The sequence below is a fragment of the Tiliqua scincoides genome, chromosome 2 (genome assembly GCF_035046505.1).
Source record: "Tiliqua scincoides isolate rTilSci1 chromosome 2, rTilSci1.hap2, whole genome shotgun sequence".
Taxonomy (NCBI): domain Eukaryota; kingdom Metazoa; phylum Chordata; class Lepidosauria; order Squamata; family Scincidae; genus Tiliqua; species Tiliqua scincoides.
Window position 1 is genome coordinate 252,549,947 of NC_089822.1, and position 8,102 is coordinate 252,558,048.

The window sequence follows — 8,102 nt, forward strand, 5'->3', positions numbered from 1 at the left end:
TATATTGTTAATAATGGTTTCAGTTAACTACGTAAACTGCTTTTTTGTTGAAAAGCTATATGAAAATATTTGTAATAACACTACTAAATAATAATCTGACAGTATTACATAGAAACTTTAATTTAGTCATAAAAAAACCCAAAGCAACCATTAAACGCTGTTTATAAAACCAGCTAAAAATTGCATGCTTGTGTTGCTGCCACCTAGTGGCCGAAAAGCAGATTAATCTAAATCAAGGATGTTGAACTCATTTCATCCAGGGGACCACATTGGATTCATGGCACCTGCGGAGAGCTGGTGTTGTATGTACATCATATTTGTATAAGAACAGAGACAATGACTAGTAAAGCAGGTAATCAATATTCACAGCCATTGTGTGTTATTATAGCTATATCTACCTACTCCTATAGTGTGGTTACTCACAACTAAGCAATTTTGAAACAACACAAATAAATAAAAATGCATCCCTGATGTACCATGATGTATTTGCTATTTATTTATGTTGCTACTTGCAAGGGACTGCAAGCTTCAGAACAGCATTCAAACTGGCCTGAGAACAATATTTTGGCTTGTACATATTCGATACAGAAAGTTGCAGTTAACACGTGTAAGTTGGACATACAAACATGAACATGAATTCTTGCCACAAAAGCTGTCAATTGGGGGTATTTTGAACTTGCATAGCAATAAAATGCTCCCACATCAAGAACATTGAACCTGGGTAAAGGGGTGGGAATAGTGTCCAGGAAAAGGTACAACACACATCTAGAAATTAGGCTGCAATCCTATGCACACTTTCCAGGGAGTAAGTCCCATTGAATATACTGGAACTTACTTCTGAGTAAATAGGGATAGGATTGGGTTAATTGTTCAGAGGCAGTGATGCACATCCAAGTGTGGGGGGAGATAGAACAAAGTTATAATAGCTTCTACTTTGCTGTGTATTTTGGGACAAGAACAGAAAGAGGCACACACGGCCAGGAAATTTTATTTATTTAAGCAAAAACTGGGCACAGCAATAGAAATACATGGGGAAAAACCACTTGGGTGAAGGTAATTGCTGGGACAGACTCGCCGTTCTCAGTGGTGAAGTTGCGAGCACGTGGGCGGCCCCAAAGCCTGAAGAGGAGCACTGGGCAGCGGCTGCAGAAGCCCAAAGTGCTGCGGAGGTGCAGAGGGCAGCAGCCGCAAAAGCCTAAGTGCCGCAGAAGTGCACCGGCCGAAGAAGCCTAAAGCGGCACAGTGGTGCGCTGGACGGTGGCCACAGAAGCCTGAAGTGCAGCAGAGGTGCACCAGGCGGTGGCTGCAGAAGTCCGAAGCACTGTGGAGGTGCGCTGGGTGGCGGCTGCAGCTCAAGGCGTGCTAATAGCACCTTAATTCCTTCCAGTTTTGTGTGAGTTCAAAGCCTACAAAAGGCTTTGTGCAAATGCGAGGACTGCTTTCCTTGGTTGCTGCTGCTTGAAGTACTTTTCAAGGCCTTCTGAGGCCTCAGAATTCTTCTCTGAATGTGACTGGAGCACGTGATTCTGAATGCTGGGGTGGCCCCAGAACTCCCCCAGGAGCATGCAGGCCGCCCAAAAAGGCTCCACGGGCCCTATTCGGCCTGCAGGCCGTATGTTTGACATCTCTGATCCAAATGGATAAGACTGAGCTTGCTTGAGAGGTCTTCTAAAAGACAGAAGACTGTGAGCAGGAGGAGGAAAGAAGGGAAGACAAAATGATAAACCCCAGTTATTACTTGACTTTTAGTGTCATACCATCTGTATAAGACATGCTGAATGTCACCATGTTGTGGAAAAGGCCCACACCCTCGCAAAGGAGGAAAAGAATGTTACAGGACAATCATGGATGTAGCCAGATTTTGGACAGGGGTTCCTAATCTTTAAAGTTGCAATCGCAAACCACTTTTACCAGGAAGAAATTCCCATTGAGGTTCCTGCAACTTGCAAACATGCTTAGGGATGCCTGCTTGCAAGTAAAAGTCTGTCATTAATGACTATCCCAATCTAGTGACAGTAAAGGCCATACTTAGAAAAATTGGCCCTTTATACAGTGAAAATCATTACTTAGAGCTGAATCTATCAGTGCCAGTTATTGTCAATGGGAACTGTCCGACTCCTGCAAAAGATATTGCATAATGAATCCTATACAATACTATGTAAAAGAATGTTAGATAAGGGGAACCATTCTTGGTAGTAATACAATGAATTTGCATCAGTGGTGATCAGACCAGATTATTGGAATCATCCACTCTCAGCTTTATATTCCACTGGACTCCAAATCCAGGGATAGGAACTCGAGTCAGGTGACCAAGTCACTAAAATGTGGTATTTTCTGTTGACTTGTGTACACTTGAGTCATGCGCGTGGAAGACTCAGCAAAACACTTGAGTCAAGGGCCCCTTGACATGGCACTCAGTCCCCATAGTAAGCGCGGCTGGGAGGAAGCGTTCCGGGGAGGGGGGAGACCGGCAGGGGGTGGAGAGAGGGCAGGGGGAGGCGTGATGGGAGGTGGGAGCGGGGAAGGGGGCAAGTGGGAGGAGTGCCAGGGGGAGGGAGGGAGGCGGGTCCATGGATCTCCACTCCACAGGATCCAAGGCATTCGTGGAGGTCTCAGCGCCCTACATGAACACCTTTACCGCCAACCTTTTAGTCAGCGGTAAAGTGAGTAGCCCCATTGTTGGGCTGCTTACCTTACCCGGGAGAAGGTGATGAAAATCCCCTTCTCCCAAGGTGCCGCCCACGGTAGCCCAGGGTGCGAAGGATCTGGCGGTAGCCATTCTCGGTGCCGCTGAGGACTGGGCTGTCAGATGGCAGCCCTGTTCAAGTCACTCCTGGGTAACAGTCTACTTCAGTGATTCTCTCTACTTGAGCACCGGGACCCACTTTTCAGAATGAGAATCTATCAGGACCCACCAGAACTGATGTCATGACCGGAAGTGACATCATCAAGCTAGAAAATTTCTAACAATCCTGGGCGGCAATTCTATCCACACTTACCCTGGAGTAAGTCTCATTGGTAAAAGCATCTTCATAGCAGCCTGTTAAAAGTACAGATTTGTCACATTTCCCCAAATGCAGTCGCACACATTGGTAGCATTAAGTCTAATATATTAAATTAAAATATTGAAATGAATGGCGACCCACCTGAAATTGGCTCGCAACCCACCTAGTGGGTCCTGACCCACAGTTTGAGAAATACTTGTCTCCTTATCTTTATCCTTTGGGAACAGAATTCCACAGAGTTCCACAAGGAAACCAAGTTTCCCAAGCAAACTGAAAATAATGTGCTTTGGGAATGTTCCTGTGTGGGAAATTTCCTCTTCTATGCAGTATAAAAATGGATGGACCCCTCTTGCATCTTGGCTATCATAATCACATTAAACAATTTTCAAAAAGGTAAGCAGAGAACACATCTATAATTCTAAATTCAGTTCCATTATTTAATAACTTTGTTACAATGCACAAAATATGCAGCATCCTTTGGTTAATGCCAAAACACTATTATGTTTATGTATATTAGACACATACCAATCAACTAGTTGCCGTAGTATATAGTTTTGACAAAAGACAGCATACAGACTGAATTAAATAAACACAACACTTCCTGTATTGCTGCAGGATGGATTCTAAGACCATCCAAACCCAGCAGTTGTCCATGTTGACTTCTTCATTTGTTACCCTTTCCTTTAGGTAACACTGCACTTATTTAAAAGCTTGCACTGCACTTTATTTAAAAACATAAAGACAGAATAAAAGGCTGGAATTCTCTAGTATTCAAAATAGGATTAGCTTTTCCTATGTCGAAGCAAAAGCACAAGGTGGCTTACAAAATTCCATTTAAATAAAATCACTAATAAAAATAATTAAAACAAGGTGGGGCAAACATTTGGACCAGAAGGAAGCATTTGAAAAGACATTATTATGGAGTCACAGAAGGCAGGCATCTACCAAAATGCCAGATGAAATGATAATATTTTGAGCCTTCACCGAAAAACCATGAGGGGGTTGTCTTTTTAATCCCAGTCTTCTCACTTCTCCTTTCCCCTGGGTCCTTCCAGTCCCCTTTCCTACTCCACATTCCCCATTTGTCTTCGCTCCTGTCTCGGCCTCTCTAGTTCATCTCTCGCCTCCTTCCACCACCTCTTTCTCACCCTTCCCAAATTCCTTTCCATCTCTTCCCAGCTTCTCCCCTTCCTCACTTGCCTCTCACCCCCCTTCCTCCTGCAGGGTCTTGCCTTTGAGGGCTGGTACCATTCCTGCCCCCAAGCTCAAGCTGACAGCTGTCAACTGGCTCTATTTGAAGTTGGGGTAGGCAATGACTGATAACTGGCCATTACTCTGTGCTCCAGCTGATTGGCACAGGACTTGGGATGCCATGGCAAATTGGGCACTGCAGTTGTAGGGAGACAGTGGAAGAATGTTCCAGGGAATGAGAAAACTGCAGTTCAAATTGATCCATTTTAGATTGGGCTAGACCCAGGAAGATTTGAACAGGGATGGGCAAATCTAGCACAACTTGACTCAGTCATGAGTCTCCGCCCTGTGACTTGAATCAAAAACGAGTCCTAACAGGGGTACTTTCTGAATTGCCTGGAGAGTTTTCATGACTCAAAAAGACTTGAATCTGTAGTGGTTTCCTTTAAAAAGCCCACCATGGAAAAAAACAGAGCTGCTGCCAGGCTGTGTGTATGTGAGTTCTCTTTAAACACTCCCCTGCTGTCCCCGCCCATCTGTAATCAAGGTGGGAGGAGGTGGGATGGACTGTGTGACAGCAGGGACAGAAGCATCAAGAGGGAGATGGGTCACGTGCAGCAGCTATGAGGCTTACCAGGATGACCCAATCCTTTGCAGCACTACTCAGAACTAGTTCCATTTGTGCCACTTGTTCAATGAGGCTCCCTCTTCCCAAGTAACAATGGAGCCAAACCACCTCCTCCTCCTCCCTGAGCTTCTTCAGCCAATCGAAAGGCAAGAACCCCTTTGGACACCTCCTTCTGCCCTATCTCAGCCAAAGTAAATGTCAGATCACCCATCCTTCGTCCAATGATCATCGGTTCTTTCAGAGGTGGGCAAAGAAACTCTTTCAGAGATTTGAAGAAAGGCTACTTCAGGAGCATGTTCCTGCAGCTTTTAGGATGCTGAGCCAGCACAGAAGTCTCTGGAGGATTAGAAGTGTCCAAAAATAAGAGGAGGAAAGACCACAAAAAGAAGGGTGCGGGGAAACGGCATTCATCACAGACCTAAAACTATGACGGGATAGATGGGGGTCTTTAGCACTTAGCACTGCCACAGTTAGTATCTTGAGCATATTCCCCACCCTATCCCTGCAGTGTGCTATTTGTAATTTATAACTAGTTTCAGTTGACTTTTTATTGAAACTTTTTGCAAATATAAATAGCTTACTGGGGATGAGTGTGATACTAACTGCAAAGGGGGCTAAGTGCTAGGGCCCCCTTCTCCCATTCTGCTTTTGAGCCATTTTGCACTCAGTCCCCATTTGTTAAAATGTGCACATTTGCATCACATCTAGTTTGACCTTAACAACTTGGTCTTATTCAGAGTTAGGTGTGACTGTCTAGCTGTGCGCAGGATCTGACTGGATGTCACATGATGAGGTTTGAAGTGGCGTATGAATGCAGTGGTCAACACATGTCTTTGCTTACAGCTTCTTTTGCAGCATTTCACTCTTGCCCCACACATACCTGTCACTCTGTTGGATTTGGGCCACAGTGTTAGCTGCAGCCAAAAACCACCAACACCCTTCTCACCCTTGCCCACTTCCTTCTCCAGTTAAGCATCTCAGATGATAACTACAGACTTTGCCTATCTTGCTGACTTGCTACCCATTGTGTGCTAGTCTGTAGCTGCCCAGCAGAATTACATGACTCATGTGTTCCACTCTGAACTAAGACAAGCTTATGTATTTCAAAGTGTGTTTTACCACACTACTTTCCACTTCAGATTTAATATCTATTAAGGAGCACAGGCCTTTAGGTTGTGATGTGACTTTTGTTGTTAGACAAATCAGCAAAATTAAAAGTTTGAAGAGGGCTGAGCCAAAAGTATTTTGTAGAACTTTTTCAGCTTTAAACAGGGAGGTTGGGAAAAGGAAAACTTCCACAAAACTGCCCCCCTCTCACATCTTTGCTTTTCCAATCACCTCTCCATGTGGTCCTGCTCGCAGGGGTGCCCACACTCTGTCAGAGCTGCTGGGTACAATTTGTCTGCAATGCTTCCTATCCAGAAGATCCCATGGTGAAGGTCAAAGGCATAACCACCTAGCCAGATCTCATTGGCTGTGTGGCATCATGAAGCAAAAACAATGAAGGCAGGGAGCAATGCTGTTTCTTTTTTGAGGCTAGAGAATTTTTTAAAAGTGTCTTTGAGCGGAGTTGCAAAGTCTGAGAAACATTTTCTTGGTTATTTTGTAAAAATGAAGAGCTGGTGTGTTTTTTTAAGTGTACAAAATTGGGACTTTTCTTGGTGTATCATTTTTATTTTTATTTCATTTAGATGCTAGTTCATTCAAGCATGCCCCAGGAACTTTTCAGTTCTTGTTGTGGTTCTAGTATATTCTGGTAAGTGTCAGATTGAGTCTGATAGGTGTTTGTTAGTCAGGGCAGTGTGCTGTGAATGCTGGTGTGAACTCAATGAATGAATGACCATCATGTTGGTCACCTGTGTTAATTCTTACTCCATACTGCCTCTGAAAATCTGCAGTTTTTGATTGTCTTAAGCAGGTAAGAATGTCCACATACTTATTGTCTGAAACGAACTGCAGGTTTGACAGGATTTGATCTTGAATAACAAATTATGCATAGGCAGGCTGTGCAACATGGCCTTTCCCAGTTTGAAGAGACACTTGGCCAACAGTCTGAGGCTAAGAGGCAAAGAAGAAAGGCCCATAGCCAGGGAGACAGACCAGGGACAGACTGCACTTGCTCCCAGTGTGGAAGGGATTGTCACTCCCGAATCGGCCTTTTCAGCCACACTAGACGCTGTTCCAGAACCACCTTTCAGAGCGCGATACCATAGTCTTTCGAGACTAAAGGTTGCCAACTACTAGTCATATAATATAATATTTTTTACATTTTCCAAACAGGTAACACAATATAGTTGTATTTCTTTAATTTGAATTATTCTCTAGTCTGTTGGATCCTTTATGCTTTGAATTCTTCTTAGTTCAGTGGTTCCCAAATCCACGGAATCCTTCTGAAAACCTGCCGCCTTGTACAATGTATAGGATTGTAGCCCTAACGGGAAGCCGCAGCCAATGGTCCAGTTGGTCAAGGGAGCCTCCAGTTGAAAAAGTTTGGGAACCACTGTCTTAGTTTATTCTGAAATAATTTCTATATTCTCATTTTTGTTTTATATGGAGCACAATATTATTTATGATTTTTCTTCTTTGATGTTCTTTCAATATTATTTCAAACCCTTGATATTGTTTCTTATGTATCTGTGAACTATTCCATATGTGCCTTGTTATACAGGAGTTCATCATTCTTTCATATAGTTGTAAAGACCAAAATAAACATTTTGTATGTTGAGACTGAAAGAATTTGCGGAAGTATTGAAATATTCTAAAATTGGTTTAATTTCAAATGTGTGTGTGAGATCTCCCCTCTCTGATCTTAATGAAGCCATCGGAATACCAAATCTGGAAAGCAAGGAGTTACGAGAAGATACTTGCTAAATGGCTCCTTTTGCGGCTGTTTCACAACTCCCTTCCTTTTGAGTCCTATATCAAGTGGTTTGATATGGAAACACATTTTTATATATTCGAACTGGCTATTTATTATTGTTTTGATGTCACAGTCTACCAGTTTCAGGATAAAATGGAACACGTTTTAGAAGCACAGTTTAGAAGCACAGTCTACCTGGACTCTTGGAGAGAAAGCAGGCTGGAAAAATGACTAAATAAATTTACGGTAAATAAATACAGCTCCCCTCTCTGGCGCATACACAGCTGGGGGCATTCAGTAACTGGTTAGCATTTCCTGACCTAGGATAACATTGATCAACTAGGTTCTAATGCAGCTCACCAACAGCTGCTGGCTTCCTCTTGTCAGAGACAGCTTGGTGCATTTATGCAACACTTTC